Source organism: Nicotiana tabacum, chromosome 7 (assembly GCF_000715075.1).
Source record: "Nicotiana tabacum cultivar K326 chromosome 7, ASM71507v2, whole genome shotgun sequence".
NCBI lineage: Eukaryota > Viridiplantae > Streptophyta > Magnoliopsida > Solanales > Solanaceae > Nicotiana > Nicotiana tabacum.
In genome coordinates this window covers 98617007-98633964 of record NC_134086.1, presented here as the reverse complement: position 1 = coordinate 98633964, position 16958 = coordinate 98617007, and the positions used below count along the sequence as shown (strand labels likewise).

Genomic DNA, 16958 nt, shown 5'->3' with positions numbered 1-16958 from the left:
TTTTAATGGTGCGAACCCGGGGACTTGGGTTTTATTCACTAACGGTTCATCTAATGTAAAAGGGGCATGCCTAGGAATAGTCCTCGTACCACCTGCGGGTGAGACCATTAGACATGCTATAAAATGTCATTCTATAACTAACAATGAAGCAGAGTATGAGGCTGTAATTGCAGGTTTAGAATTGGCACGAGAACTCGGCATAACACAGATTATAATCAAGAGTGATTCTCAACTCGTGGTTAATTAGATGCTGGGGACTTATACAGCCAGAGAGTCACGAATGCAAGAATACATCGCAAAGGTACGAGAATTAATAAAGCAATTCCAAACTTGGAAAGTAGTGCACATCCCAAGAGATGAGAATGTAGAGGCAGATGCTTTAGCAAATCTCGCATCCGCAGCAGACGTGGCAAATAATACAGATGCTTCAGTCATACGTCTATTTCATTCCGTTCTTGAATCTGATAAAAACGAGGTAAATTTTAATCATCTAACATGGGATTGGAGAAACGAAATTGTTGCCTTTTTACAGCACGGTACCGTGCCTAATGACAAAGGAAAGGCTCACGCGCTTCGCAAAAAAGCTGCACGATATTGTTTATATCAAGGAAATCTTTATCGAAAGATGTTCGACGGACCACTAGCAAGGTGTCTCGGACCCTCTCAAACCGAATATGTCATGAGAGAAGTACATGAAGGACATTGTGGGAATCATGCAGGAGGACGGTCACTGGTAAGAACGTTAATTCGCACAGGATATTATTGGCCTAAGATGGAAGAAGAGGCAACCAGTTTCGTGTCCAAATGTGATAAATGTCAAAGGTACGGCAATAATATGCACAGACCAGCTGAGTTACTACATCCTGTTATAGCCCCATGACCCTTTATGAAATGGGGAATGGATATCGTAGGTCCACTTTCACAAGCAAAAGGTCATGTAAAATTTCTACTTGTACTTACAGATTATTTCACTAAATGGGTAGAAGCAGGGGCATTTAAACAGGTACGAGAAAAAGAAGTTAAAGACTTCATATGGCGAAATATAATATGCCGCTTTGGAGTACCAAAGGAGATCGTGTGTGACAATGGACCACAATTCATTGGAGCTCAAATCACAGAATTTCTTCGAAGTTGGCAGATCAAAAGAATAACGTCTACGCCATATCATCCAGTAGGGAATGGACAAGCAGAATCTACTAACAAAGTCATTATCAATAACTTGAAAAAGAGGTTACAAGATTCAAAAGGTAATTGGCCTGAGGTGTTACCTGGAGTATTATGGGCTTATCGTACAACGACCAAAACAGGCACTGGAGAAACACCATTTTCAATGGTTTATGGTACGGAAGCCTTAATTCCAGTTGAAATAGGTGAGCCAAGCACACGATACGATCAGGCAACGGAGGAATCTAATAATGAAGAGATGCGGGTTAGCCTAGATTTACTTGAAGGGAGAAGAGAAGCTGCTTTGATAAGGATGACAACACAAAAGCAAGTAATAGAACGATATTACAATAGGAAAGCACGCCTCAAATTTTTCAAAATTGGGGACTTCGTGCTTAAAAAGGTGTTCCAATCTGCAAAGGCTGCTAACTCAGGAAAGCTAAGTCCAACATGGGAAGGACCGTACAAAGTCCGTGGCATTGAGGGAAAAAGAGCATACCAGTTGGAGACAATGGATGGTAAAGTTTTACCCTCACATTGGAATGTTGTCCACTTAAAAAGATATTACTTTTGAGAAAGTACCTACGGTCAGGTATCATCATGTTAAAATTTCTCTCTTGGTTTATTAATATTTTACTAACGATTTTAGATGCTAGGCAAAATATCCTAACTCGTGCCAAATGATGAGTCACAACCTGCAAGGCAAAATGGAGTATTCTTAAATTCCTAGCCCAGGGTTACAATTAATCTGATGGAAATACACACGAGTTAGGCGGTCTTCATCTACAATCGCACCTTCGGGTCCCGCATATCTTTCTGTTTCAGGAAAAAGGGCCAAAGTAAAAGAAATAAACAAGTGCTCGAGGCTTCATACTTCACCGCTCAAACACTTGGGGGAATACAATACTGTACACAGACACGTGTAGAAATGTAGATACGCATATACGAATATCGAACGATAGAAGTCAAGTGTTGAGAAAAAATTATGAAGTCTTCAGCATTCATGAGAACAACAGAGTCATCTCTCAAACTCATAAACAAAGTCACCTCTCAAACCCTTCTTAATATGTAAAGATAGGGTCATGACTATGTACTGAAACAGGTTATGAAGAAAAACCTTGTTTATTTTATGTTATGTACAAATCTGTTACAAGAAAAACAGTTACGAGAAAGTTGTAGATGTATTGTAATACATGTAACAGTCAAACACTTGTTAAAAGTTTATGAATAAAAACTTGCCAAAGTTGTTTCATACAAAACGTGTGTTTTCCTATTTCTTTCATCGTATTATAACACCATTATGAAGTTGAGACGTCTTCTTCATTAAGTGTCGATAAAATAAAAGGGTCCTCTTTTATAAGCCTCATGTTGATATTCCATGAGAAGAATTGTAAAGCATTTTAAAAGGATAAAAATGCTAAGCTATTCCATGAGTCCTAGATAAATAGGCAAGAATAGAATATGCAGAAGTACCGATAAAACTTCTTTTTTAAACAAAAAACTAAGTACAAACTTAGTCAACTAAGCATTTGTTTTTTATTTTTACAAATGCCCCATTATGTTAACTGGGGACTTCATCAAAAGATCCTTTACAACAAGGCACGGTGGCAACTTCTGAAGAAGCAACAACATGAACAGTTTCAGTTGAAGCAGGAATTGTAATCCCAATTGCTGCAGTAGTCACTTCTTCATTTAAAAGTTCTTCTGTTCCAGGAACTTCAAGTGCAGGAGAAGGAGTATCAGTAGACTGTTGGCTTTTCTCGATGGTATCTACGACTTTGGCCAGTTCAGACTGCAAGTCAAAACCTTCTTGAGCAGCTTCCGTCAAAGCATCACGACGAGATTTCAGGAAAGCCCAACTCACCTCTATGTTGAAGTTTTCCTCCAGAAGTCCATATTCCTTTTCCCACATAGCAAGATCGTTTTTTAAGATTTGGTGCTCAACTAAATGGGAATCAAGGGAAGCTTCAAGAGAGGCATGAGAACTCTTCAAGGCATGAATCTCGTCAGAAGAGGTCTGTAAGTCAGCCTGAGCTTGAGTCAAGCTTTGCACTAACTCTCCTGTATACTCTTCCTTCTTAGCCAAAAGTGCCTTCAGCTCCCTAACTTCTTCACTAGCCTTGGATAATTGTTCTGACAAAGAGCATTCCAAAAGCTCTTTGTCTCTTTTCAATTGGCTTGAAGAAGCTTTGGCAGTTTCCAGTTCAGAAGTTAAACCACAGTTTTGCTGCTCCATGAGATTTTTATTTTCTTGCAACTCCTCTATGGTCCCTTGAGCATTCTCAAACTGTTCCTTCCAATTGGTTGCTTCAAGATGGGCTCCCCTAGCTATTTATTCGGCCTCGTGGACAGTCTTTTCAGACTCACGAGCTTTTCTTTCCAGAAGGGAAATTCTTCCCATTAATTCCGTGCCAATAAGGTTAGCCTACAGAGACAACTCATAGAAATGAGAGATTGAAGATAATTAAAAAAAAAAACTTGTTGGTAAGAAGAGAAAATACCTTCAAAGTAGAATGAACTATGTCATTCATCAGAGTTAAGCAGCTATGGCTCTCTATCTTCTTCTTCTCGATATCTCCAATTAGGGGCTCGAGCCAAACATCGGCTCTACCAGTCTTCCTCAACAGGCTATGATTGGCAGGTACTTCCAGAGTAACACTTCTCATAGTCATACTTCCACTACTAGAACCCGTCTCTGTACGATGAATAGAGGGAAGAGGAGCAATGGAAGGAATGGAAGGAGAAGATGAAGAAACAGGAATGGAAGGAGAAGATATAGAAACCAACGCAGGAGCAGAAGCAGGTGCAGTAGAAACTGCCAAGGGAACGGACATAAGAGCGGTAGAAACTGGCAAAAGAACGGAAGTCGTCAAAACTGGTAAAGAAATACTTACGGTTGGCAGAGGAATGGAGGAAATAGGAACAAATGAGGAAAGATGAGCTTCATCAAAAACAGGGCCGAGCTCGCCACTCCCGAAACCACTGTCAAAAAGATGCTGAATTGACTCATTATTATCTCTTGGTTCGGTGTCCTCGTCAGAATGAATCAAAACAGGCTCGGTGGTGGAGGTTCGAGCAGGAGTGTTTTCAATTTCATCATCAATGATTATTCGCCTCCTGACCCTTGGCCTGGTAATTAGGGAGGTACCCTCCTCTTCTTCTTTAGAACTTTCCTTTATAGCTTTCCTTTTTGGCAGCAAGGCTCGAGCCTTATCCAAATCAAGAGCAGCATTCGCAGACATGCGAATGGCCATAGTTACTTCAGCCGTCATTCCTCTAATGCCAAATCCTGATTAAAGGATGGATATACATGATCAAAGTTGAGGAAAAAATGCTTAACATGTAAAAAAAAAACATATAAAAAGGGGGATACCATGTGTTTTGACCTTTCAGCCATGTAAGGAAGAAATTGATTTCCAAGTTCTTTGCTCCCTAGAAGCAATCTTCAAAAGTGAGGCTACCCAACCACGGAAGTTGGGAATAGGTTCCACATCTCCCATGGTTGCTACAAAAAACCAAGAAGAGGCAAGGTTAAAAACAAAATATCTTTTGAAATTCTCAAAAGTAGGTACGGTAAATAAAAGGAAACATACGTTCAAAATTCCACTTCTCAGGGAAGGGAATATTTGTTTCGCCAATCAAGTCCACCGTACGAACATCAACGTAACGGATATACCATCCACGATCTTTGTCATCTTCAGGATTTACCAAAACTTTTTTGCTCCTTGCAGTTAAGGTAAAAACCCCATGGCGTATTAAGTTAGGATGGTACAGATGAATAAGGTGAGAAAATGTGAAATTGACATTGGCTTTGGAGGATAAATATCTCAAACAAGCCACTGTTCTCCACACTAATGGACTGATTTGGGCCAAACAAATTGTAAAGAAACGACAAAAATCGAGAATAACTGGGTCAATCGGAGGATTAAAACCTAAAGTGAAGGGGTAAGTATAAACAGAAGAATACCCACTTCTAAAAGAGGAAATTCTTTGATTTGGGGAAGGAATTGACATTCGGAGACTATCCTTCCAGTTACAATCTTTTCTTATGGTGGGGATTGTAAGCTCGGTTACTATTGTGGGGTAAGTATCGGCCTTTTCTAAATTTGCAATTTGTTTTTGAAGAGACGTTTTGTCACTTTCAAAAGACAAATCGCTGGGAACTATTTCATCAACTGAGGGTTCTTGAGAAGAATCAAGAATTTACCTACTTTTAGAAGAAGGGGCCTTTGGGATAGAACTTCTTGAAGAAGAACCAGAGGAGCCGCCTCGAGTAGATTCTAACCCTGTTCGAAGCCTACCTCCTCCGCCTCTTCTGTGTCTAACAGGGACGTTAGGGAATTGATCTAGAATTGGAACTTTTTTACGGTTAGGGTTTGAAGAAGACATTGTTAAGAAGGAAGTGTGTGCTGAAGATTTGTGAAGAAGACAAAGGAAGAAAAAGTTATGTGTAAAATGAGAACCGTCAACCTTAGAAGTGTAATGATGGAAAGCCTATAATAAAGGCAGTTATCACTTCGTAAATAGTGAGAATGAAGAAGTCTCGAAAAAGGGTGTGAATAGCGGAATCAATTAGAAAATGACACATGGGCAGAACATTAAATTGAAAAGACTACTGAGGCGTTAATACTGTCATGAGCATTAATTATGGCAAAAATTCCTTTTTCATGAAGATCCACTTCCCAATTATTTTATTGATAAATAAATGGAAAGTGGGGGGACTATCTGTATTGGGAAAAAACTGAATTTATATTAAAGATGATGTGGCATGACACGTGGATTAGTTAAATGGTCAAAGCGCAACAATTGACTAAGAGGCACGGATGGAGACAGCCACGGGAAGAAGAATTTAAATAGGCACGAGACGACGTATAGATACGAGTCTCGTACCAATTTAAATTATTTGCAGCCAACGGATTAAAAGGCATTGAAGACAAAGATCTGATGACAGAAAGGAGTCCAAATTCATTATTAAATACTTGATACGTTACAAAATTGGTATTTAATAGGAATGATTGTATAACGACTTATTTAATGTCATTTATTACTCATAATTATATCATTAAAGCTGAGCCTTCATTCCTTTACCTAGAATTATCTATAAAAGGAAGAAGTATCATCATTTGTTTGGACACGGAATACTATTGAGAATTCATTGAAATACACAACTATTTGCTTTTTTACCATCATTCTCAAAAGTATTTTATTTTGTCTCCTGATTATCAGCAACCCGAATTTCTTTTTAGCTTTGACCAAAGACTCAGATTTTTGGTTAAACAAGTTTGTTCATTGTGCTCCTTTGGGGATAAATTATCTGCAATAGAATAACGGTTAAGATTATCTCTGACCTCTTGAGATTCTACTAATGACTTCATCAGGGCAAAGCTACACTCTTGCTTAATCGAAAAATTATATTGTATATATAGGTAACTATATATTAAGTTTTAGAGGTATATAACATATTTTGAACACCATTTGTCAGGAAACTTTTTTTTTTAACTTCTTTCAAGTTTTACATCCTTGGAAAAATTTCTGGCTCGCCACTGGACTTCATTAGTTGGACATGAAGAAATAGTTGGCGGTTATTCATCACAAGTTGAACTCTGGTCTCCGTTAGTTTGCTGGGGACTTCTTTTCTTGTTTTCTTTTAGTTATTTTTCTTTCTTTTTGGTGTATATCAAGATGTGCATTCTTGCGTCTTAACGCGGGTCATTGGTTTTCCATTTTTGCGCTTTAAAGTGATGACTAGTCGAAAAGGAAGCATAAAAAGCGTGAAAATTAAATTGCTCTTACTATACTCGGTGTTGGCATCAGAAAGCTTGAATAACTTGATAAAGCTTAGAGTACTGAAAAATGGTTCTCCAATGTAGTGCCGGGCCCGGGCCTAAATGGGCCAAACGAGCCTGGGCTTAGCGGTCCCGGGATCTGGCGGTCCCGGGCTTCGTGGGCTCAACGGGTGGAACCAGCCCGTGACGGGCCTAAGCCCATATGGTCCTGGGCTAAACGGGTCGGGCTCGTGGGCTTAGCAGGCCTAACAGGCTTTTTTATTTCCGGGTTTTTTTTAAAGGCAATTTCTTGTAAACCATATCATGGCTATATAAATAATATATATGTAATATATATGTAGAAATCAAATTATTAAAGTGCTTGACGAAAAAGTAAAATAACAAAACAATAGTAAAACTAAATTGCCATGCATAATAAATTAATAAGAAAGTACAACATGAAGCATAAATACGTCTAATAATTTTAAAATAACACAAATAGTTGAAATATCTTAAAGACGAATTTGCGGATAAATACCATCAACACAATATGGTATATGCCTCCTTAAAATGCCTGTGGTAAATCCTGAACGAAAATTTAAGACTCTTCCACAGTTCTTGCATTTTAATATTTGGCCTTCTTCATTTTCTTCAAGCACTTCATAGTAGTGCGAAACAAATAAGCGCACTCTTTCCGAACGAGGCATGATGTAACTTGAAAATTAAGATTGAGACTTGAAGTCTTGAAAATGGAGATTGGGAGATTGAGAGAAATTTAGATTGAGAAATGAGTATTGAGTATTGAAATGAAGAAGAGGGAGGGGTATTTATAGTGTTAGAGAAGGTTAGTTTTGTAAATTGAAAAAAAATGGCTATTTGTGCTATATGGCCGTTGGTGGTCATTGGGGGTGGAGCCCTCATTTTGAATTTTGAAAAATCTTGTTTTGTAGTATATATAGTATACTAGTATAGTATATAATATATATATATATATATATATATATATATATATATATATAAATTTTCTTGTAGTATATATTGTATGTTATGTATATATATTATCTTATAAATTTTCTTGTAGTATATATTGTATGTTATGTGTATATATTACCTTATATATTTTCTTCTAGTATATATTGTATGTTATGTGTGTATATATATATATATATATTTTCTTGTAGCATATATTGTATGTTATGTATATATATTCCCTTATATATTTTCTTGTAGTATATATTGTATGTTATGTATATATATTATAGTAAGCATTTCATCATCATCCTCACCACCTACCCGAGCATTAAACGTTGCATTAATTGGGTTTCCATATTCATATGCAACTACTAAACTTTCGTACATATAATTCCATCTAGTCGGGCAAGGTTTAGGAACCTTTCTTTCTCTAAGGCCATATTCATCACATTTTTTAAAACTAGGGGTTTCTACAGGTGGGTCGGACGGTACATCAGTTGGGTTATTAACAGGACTAGTAGGTGTATCATCTAAATCCGGTTGGGTTTCATCTTCATCCTCATTTTCCTCATCATTTTCAAAGATAGTTTCATTAAGATAAAGAGCATTCATAGTTTCATCATCTAGATTTTGACCTGGTGCAGCATTATGGCAAAATTGACTATCGGAAAATTGAAAACAGGGGTTATCACTATCAAGAATAATAGGAGCAGCATGACGTCTACCAGGTCTGGGTCGGGGAGCCGGGGGAAGGGTAGTAGGTTGGCCACTACTTTCACCAATTTTAGCTTTACCCTTACCACCAAAAATATTTTTCAAAGAAAAAGCCATATTAATTCTAATTATACTAAATAAAACTAACAAAACTATAATATTAAAACTTAAGAGTTGGAATGCATTTACCGAATTGCCGAACAACTTCTTGAAAATTGAAAATCGTTGAAGACTTGAATACTTCAATTCACCAACTTCACAATTTTTCACGAAATTTCAACAATAAAATAAGCAATTATAGTAGAGAGATTGAGAGAGATTGATGAATTGGTGAGTAAAAATGAAAGAATGAAGGGGTATTTATAGTTGAGAATTGGAAAAAAGTGTAATTATATAAAGTTTGGGGGCCAAATGGCTATTTTCTAAACATCCAAACGGTCAAAATTGCAGCCCAAACGGCTACTTTTCAAATTTTGACCGTTGGAATTTTTTATTTTTTATTTTTTAAATAGAAACTAGCCGTTAGGCCCGCGAGGCCCATTAGGACATGCCCAGGCCTGCCAGCCGGTCCCGGACTTAGCGGTCCCGGGCTCGTGTGCTTTCTAGGAAGAACCGGCCCGCCACGGGCTTTAGAGAACCGTTAAGACCGGCCCACCAGGCCCGTTAGGACCGCGGGCCCGGTCCGATCCTGTTCGGGCCCGGCCCACAGTACACTCTTACTCCAATGTCACTGAGTCCAAAACCATTATTTACGCTACAAGAGAAGAAGTACAATATAGGCAAAAAGAAATATAAGGATTCACTAAGAAGTCATCCTTCTTTATTTTCTTGCAGATGCTCTTTGTTTTCCTCCTGTCTTTTAATTGATGCTGTCCACAGAAAGGAAAAGAAAAAGCGGAAAAAGATTTTAAGTCAGAGAAGAAACTTTTTAATAGTGAATTAAACTTTTATCTCAAATCTAAATGCATAAAAAGAGTAACTTACATATCACAGTTAACAGTTCTGGAGATAGGGGTATCCATAGTGACTCCACACTTGGTGGGAAGAGCTTGAGCTGCATCGTCTTTAAGGTTCGCGTACCTATTAGCAGCAGCCTTGACACAATTGCAAGCTGCCCTTTTGTCAGCTGTGGTTTGAGTCAATTCTTTTAGGCTTTTCACCCACTGCAGCAAGCTGAACTTGGATCACCACCCTGAGTAAGGTAAGGGATACATGGTGCTAAAGAAGCGTCCACTTGACCACAGGTAAGAGCTTGTCCTGGCTCAAACATGAGCTGAATCATGGCCAGCACTGCAATGGCAATGATGATTCCCTTCATCTTTTCAGTTTTTGTGTAAGAAAAAGGATAGTTTTAAGGCAGGTGTTTTTCTCTGGATTCTTGATTGGCCTTGTTGATGACTAGCCAGTGTCTTAGGAGGGTATATATAGGAATATGATAAGTGCTAAGAAAAGTAAAATTGTTCTTTGTTGTAGTAATATCAGTTATCTCTTTTTGGATTTTTGTTTCCTTGTTATGTCATTTCCTGATTTGTTGCAGAAGAAAGGAACAAATGATAAGTTCAGCTGCTGCCAACTACCAATTCTAGAAGCCCACCATTGTTGAAGCCACCAACCCATTCTAGAAGCCACCATTGTTGAAGCGTCCATTGTTGAATGAAGAATTCAACCACCAACCACCTTCTTTAAGGCTATAAATAAAGCCTTATGTTTTACACAGAAACATCAATCCAGAGAGATTGAAATACAATCCAGGAAGAGATTGTGAGAACAAAAAGAGAGTTTGGTGAGGTTTTTTGTAGAGAGAAATTCTTGGTGTAAATTCTCTATAATTCTATTCTTGTGAAATAGAGTTGTTTTTCCTCCCAAATAATCTTCACATTGATCCGAGAATCACAACAAGTGGTATCAGAGCCTTCGATTCTGTGTTCATCGAGAAATATCGGAACACTGAAAATTTCAACCCGGATTTACGTTTTTCGAAAACGTGATCTTCGGTGTGTTTTGATCATTTCATTAGATTCCTTGCGTCGATACGAATTCAACGCAATTTTCCGGAGGCCAAACAAAGCTAAAACGAAGAAGTTATGGCATTTTTTTTTTCTTCTGCCCAAGGAAGAAGATGATGAATAGTAACTGCCCAGTCAGCGCCACATCAGCATCCAGTCAGCGTCACATCATCATCCAGTCAGAGCCACGTCAGCATCTAGTCAGCGCCACGTCAGCATCCGGTCATCGCCACGTCAGCATCCAGTCATCATAAAATTTTTAAAAATTTATGAAATAACCCCTGAAGTTACTGAAATTATAAATTTGCCCCACAAGTTCAGTATATTTTCGATTTAACCCCAAAAGTTTGGTGTAAATTTTGAAAATTTTCTGGAGGCCCTATTTTGACCCAAGAAGAGTCAATCCTACCATTTTTCACCATTCCGGACGTGTTGGTGAGTTCCGTTTGGTGAGATTCTGCTCCAAAATTTTGACCAAGCCATTTTAAAGACATAATGGAAGAGTCATCATCATCTGGAGCTATGATAAAGCTTACTGCCACAAATTACACATTGTGGAGACCTCGGATGGAAGATCTCCTCAGTTGTAAAGATTTGTTTGATCCCATAGAAGCAAAGGGTAGGAACCCCGATTCCACCAAAGAAGCAGAGTGGAAGAAATTAAACAGAAAAACTATCGGTCAAATTCGACAATGGATTGACGATAGCGTTTTTCATCATGTTGCACAAGAGACAGATGCGTATGCCCTCTGGGTGAAGTTAGAAGGGATGTATCAAGCCAAGACCGCTAGGAACAAAGCCTTGTTGATGAGGCGTTTGGTAAATTTGAAGTTAAAGCACGGAACTTCAGTTGCCGAGCATACCAGTGAGTTTCAGAGCTTGATAAATCAATTATCGTCTGTTGACATGCCGCTCGGGGATGAGATGCAAGCCCTACTACTTCTTAGTTCTCTTCCTGATAGTTGGGAGACGCTGGTAGTCTCTCTCAGTAATTTAGCTCCTAGTGGAAATCTGACCATGTCTATGGTTAAAGATGCCTTATTTAATGAAGAAGCCAGAAGAAAGGACATCGATCATGGTGAGTCGCATGCCCTTATTACAGAAAGAGGGAGACAACAAGAAAGAAGTCAAGATAAGAGGAGAGGCAGAAGCAAGAGTAGGGGAAAATCCACGGATGGTAGGAAGTCATCATATGCGTGCTACCACTGTGGAATAAAGGGCCATTTAAAGAAGAACTGCAGAAAATTGCATAAGGAGAAGGAGCAGTTGAAGCAAAAGGATGGAGATGCATTAGTCACTACCCACGGAGAGGTAGCCATTTGTTCCATCCAAGAAGAGGCATGCCTTCACGTCTCAAGTCAAGAAGAAAACGAATGGGTGGTAGATACTGCAACATCATACCATGCCACATCCCGAAAAGATTTCTTCACAACATACAAAGCAGGAGACTTTGGAGTAGTGAAGATGGGGAACACTTCTTCCTGTGAGATAGTTGGAATTGGTGATATCAAAATACAAACAAATATCGGGAGTACAATGATATTGAAGGATGTCCGTCATGTGCCAGAACTTCGTCTAAACCTAATATCAGGTATAGCTCTTGACAAACAGGGCTATGAAAGTTATTTCAGAAAAGGCACATGGAAATTGCTGAAAGGGGTTATGATTCTCGCTCGAGGACATATTTGTGGCAACTTATATAAAACTCATGTGAAGGTATGTTCAGACAACCTCAATGTTATGGAAAAAGAGGCGTCTCAAAACCTGTGGCACCAGAGACTCGGTCACATGAGTGAAAAGGGGATATCAATTCTAACGAAAAAGTAGCTTATCAGAATAGACAAGAATGCTGCTTTAGACCCTTGTAATCATTGCTTATTCGGAAAGCAACATAGAGTCTCTTTTACATTTTCTTCAACCAGAAAATCAGAGTTACTCAGTCTGGTACACTCTGATATTTGTTGTCCCATGGAGGAGAAGTCACTTGGCGGCAATAGGTATTTTTTCTGACTTTCATTGATGATGCTTCTCGAAAGGTGTGGGTGTACTTCTTAAAGACAAATGACCAGGCTTTTGATTATTTCAAGATATTTCATGCCATGGTAGAGCGTGAAACGAGAAAGAAATTAAAATGCCTTCTCTCAGATAATGGAGGCGAGTATACTTCCAAGGAGTTCGATTCCTATTGCAAGAGACAAGGGATTCAACATGAAAAGACGGTCCCACGAACCCCACAACACAATGGAGTAGCCGAGAGAATGAACCGGACAATTATGGAAAGAGTCAGAAGTATGATCAGTATGGCAAAACTGCCTAAGCCATTCTGGGGAGAAGCTGTTCGCACCGCTTGCTACCTAATCAACCGGTCACCATCAGCCCCGTTGAATTTTGAGGTTCCAGAGAAAATATGGTCGGGTAAGAATCCCTCATATTCTCACTTAAGGGTATTCGGTTGTTTAGCACATGCACATGTATCCAAGGAGCTCAGGAAGAAGCTTGATGGTAGAACTATACCATGTATCTTCATAGGCTATGGAGATGAAGAATTTGGGTATAGATTATGGGATCCAATACAGAAGACGGTGATCAGAAGTAGGGATGTTGTATTCCACGAAAACCAGATAATTGAAGACATTGAAAAGCCCACAATATCTTATGAAAGAGGTTCCAGTGCCCAAAAAGTTGGTCCAGATCCACTACCATTGCAGTTTGACACAAATAGCATGGGGGAGCATGAAGCAGTACCAGAAGCAGAACAGGAGGATGTTTGGCAGGGGGAGGCACAAACCCCTCAGGAAACTACAGAACCATCACAGGGGAACGATGATGGTACACATCTTGAAGCTAATAATCAACAACCTCGTCGATCTGAACGAGGTCAGATTCCATCAACTCGATACCCAGAAACCGAGTATATTCTACTTTCTGAAGATGGAGAACCAGAGAGTTTCCATGAAGCTATATCTCATACGGATAAAGAAAAATGGCTGCAAGCAATGACCGAAGAGATGAACTCTTTACAGAAAAACAACACTTATGAGATTGTGAAACTTCCACAAGGAAAGAAGGTACTGAAGAGTAAATGGGTATTCAAGCTGAAGAAAGATGGCAGCGGAAAGGTGGTGAAGCACAAAGCCCGGTTAGTAGTCAAAGGATTCCTACAGAAAAAGGGAATTGACTTTGATGAAATATTTTCACCAGTTGTAAAATTGACTTCAATCCGCATCATCCTTGGATTGGTAGCCAGTTTGAATTTGGAGCTTGAACAAATGGATGTCAAGACAGCATTTCTTCATGGTGATCTAAATGAAGAAATCTATATGGAACAGCCGGAAGGTTTTGAGGTTTCAGGAAAAGAAAACCTCGTCTATAAGCTTACGAAAAGTTTATATGGCCTAAAGCAAGCACCGAGGCAGTGGTACAAAAGGTTTGACTCATTTATGGTAAGTCAAGGATATAAAAAGACTGCTGCAGATCAGTGTGTTTACATTCAGAGATTTTTGGATGGCAATTTTGTTGTACTTCTACTTTATGTAGACGACATGTTGATCGTCGGACAAGATGCAACAAAAATTAGACAGTTGAAGAAAGAACTCTCTAAGTCCTTTGAAATGAAAGACTTAGGTCCAGCTCAACATATTTTGGGATTGCAGATAACTCGAGATAGGAGAAACAAGAAGTTATGGCTATCTCAAGAAAATTACATTGAACGGGTGATCAAACGGTTCAATATGAGTAATGCCAAACCGGTAGGTGTCCCTTTGGCAAATCACTTCAAGTTGAGCAAGAGTTTGTACCCCTCATCCAAGAAAGAGATTGAGGAGATGTCTACAATTCCATATTCTTCAGCAGTTGGAAGCCTGATGTATGCCATGGTTTGCACGAGGCCAGATATCGCACATGCGGTAGGTGTGGTAAGTTGTTTTCTTTCTAACCCTGGAAAGAAACATTGGGAGGCAGTTAAATGGATTTTCAGGTATCTTAAAGGTACTTCAAAATCAAGTCTGTGCTTTGGGGGAGCTGATCCAGTCTTGGAAGGCTATACAGATTCAGATATGGCCGGAGATCCTGATGGAAGAAAATCAACCTCAGGATATGTTTATACTTTTGCAGGGGGAGCTGTGTCATGGCAGTCAAGATTGCAGAAGTGTGTTGCACTATCCACAACTGAAGCAGAGTATATTGCTGTAGCGGAAGCTGGAAAAGAAATGTTGTGGCTAAAGCGGTTTCTCCAAGAACTAGGGATAAATCAAACAGAGTATAAGATACATTGTGATAGTCAAAGTGCAATTGATTTAAGCAAAAACTCAATGTATCATTCTCGGACGAAGCACATCGACATTCGCTATCACTGGATACGCGAGGTGATGAATCAACAACTGTTGAAACTAGTGAAGATCCATACGAAGGAGAATCCAGCAGACATGTTAACAAAGGTGGTCAATCAAGAAAAGTTAGAGCTGTGCAGAGACATAGTTGGAATAACTTTCAAATAGTAGCTGCGTTGGAATGCAGCTGAAGGGGGAGAATTGATAAGTTCAGCTGCTGCCAACTACCAATTCTAGAAGCCCACCATTGTTGAAGCCACCAACTCATTCTAGAAGCCACCATTGTTGAATGAAGAATTCAACCACCAACCACCTTCTTTAAGGCTATAAATAGAGCCTTATGTTTTACACAGAAACATCAATCCAGAGAGATTGAAATACAATCCAGGAAGAGATTGTGAGAACAAAAAGAGAGTTTGGTGAGGTTTTTTGTAGAGAGAAATTCTTGGTGTAAATTCTCTATAATTCTATTCTTGTGAAATAGAGTTGTTTTTCCTCCCAAATAATCTTCATATTGATCCGAGAATCACAACAAAAATAGCCATAAAATTATAAAATCAAAAAGTATCAAGAAAACATTGAAAGCCAACAAAATCAACTAGTGGTGCTTAGAGATAAATGAATTCAACAAACCTTATCTCTTTTGCATCAGAAACCACTTTCTTTCTTTCCAGCCTTAACGGTCAGCAGCGAAATACACATCTCTGTTTTGTGTGCCAGTATGAAAGAAAAGGTAAACCATGCATGTTGTTTAATATAACTTACAAATTGATGTATCAATTTATTCCTTATATTTTTTACTGACTGCATCAAGTAGCTATTTTGATCATCATTTCCTTGTGAGCTTTTGTATACAAACTAAGTCTTTGAATTGGATTAGATGAACTCAAATTCATTTAATGCATTTGAGCCTTAAATTAGTTAGCTTGGATCAGACTTTAAAGCAAACCAACGTATTCGGTGGAATATGTCCTCGAGCTTCAATAATTTGTGCATCACTTGGCTGGTTTTCTTAGCATATCATTTGTAAAGAAACAAGAAAGCTCCCAAAATGATTTGTAAAAGAATATAATTGTTTTTCCCAAGCAGATGATCACACTTTGATGCATGAGTAGAACATATAGCAGTGACAACATTGGAGCAGAATTTTTGATAACATAGGAGCAAAATTAAGACATCTAATGATAAAAACGACTTAGTTGATCAGCGATTGTTCTGATTCAAGGGGTCGGCATGGGAACTATTGCCCCCTCCCCACACCCGGGTGAATCAAAAGACTATTAGTCCTCTTTAAACAAAAGGAAAAAGAACTAGAAAAATTAGTCCTTTTTAAACAAATCTCCCATACAGCTTACAACCACTCAGTCACTCAAGTGGGAATTTTTGGTAGTGATGAAAACTGATATAAGAGAGATGGTGTTTCAGTGCCACTGAAAAAATGAACATGGATAATTGTCATTTCTCTGTGTTAATGATACTGTTTCTTTTCCTACTTAAAGCAAAACCAGTCCCTTTAACATAGTTGTACAAACAGATTGAGAAAGAAAACTGTATAAGTGGATATTTTTGAAAACTTATCTGGTGCTATTTGTGTTTTGACTAGTACTACATTGTTTCCTTAGTTTAGAACAAACAGTGCAAGTTTGCTGTTATCTGACTATAGGTCCTAGGGTGGATAGTTGTTTTCCTATCTTCTTTTGTCAACACATGTTTATTCAGACTTTCAACATACTTATGTATGCAAGTCCAGTCAATATTTTCTTTACCCTCAGGAGTTGGTCGACTTGGAGTAAAGTCTGACCAAATGAGTAAATTCTGCTATGGGTGCTAAAATCTCTGCTTTATGTTGCTAGGTGTGAATTACATGAAGATATCTGTAAGAGAGAAATACTCAAGAATTTGATAATCACTCTTGAATGAGGGGAAAAAAAGAGATCTTGATGATCATGCACACCGGCATAAGGACTTGACTACAATTTCTTTGGCATCACTAGCAAAATTCAGTATTC

At 38.6% G+C, this 16958-nt stretch overlaps 1 pseudogene; it reads right to left on the bottom strand.

The window, feature by feature from the left end:
- Window positions 1-9419: 9419 nt before the first annotated feature.
- LOC107823300 (non-specific lipid-transfer protein 1-like) lies at window positions 9420-9935 on the bottom strand (annotated as a pseudogene).
- Window positions 9936-16958: the final 7023 nt, after the last annotated feature.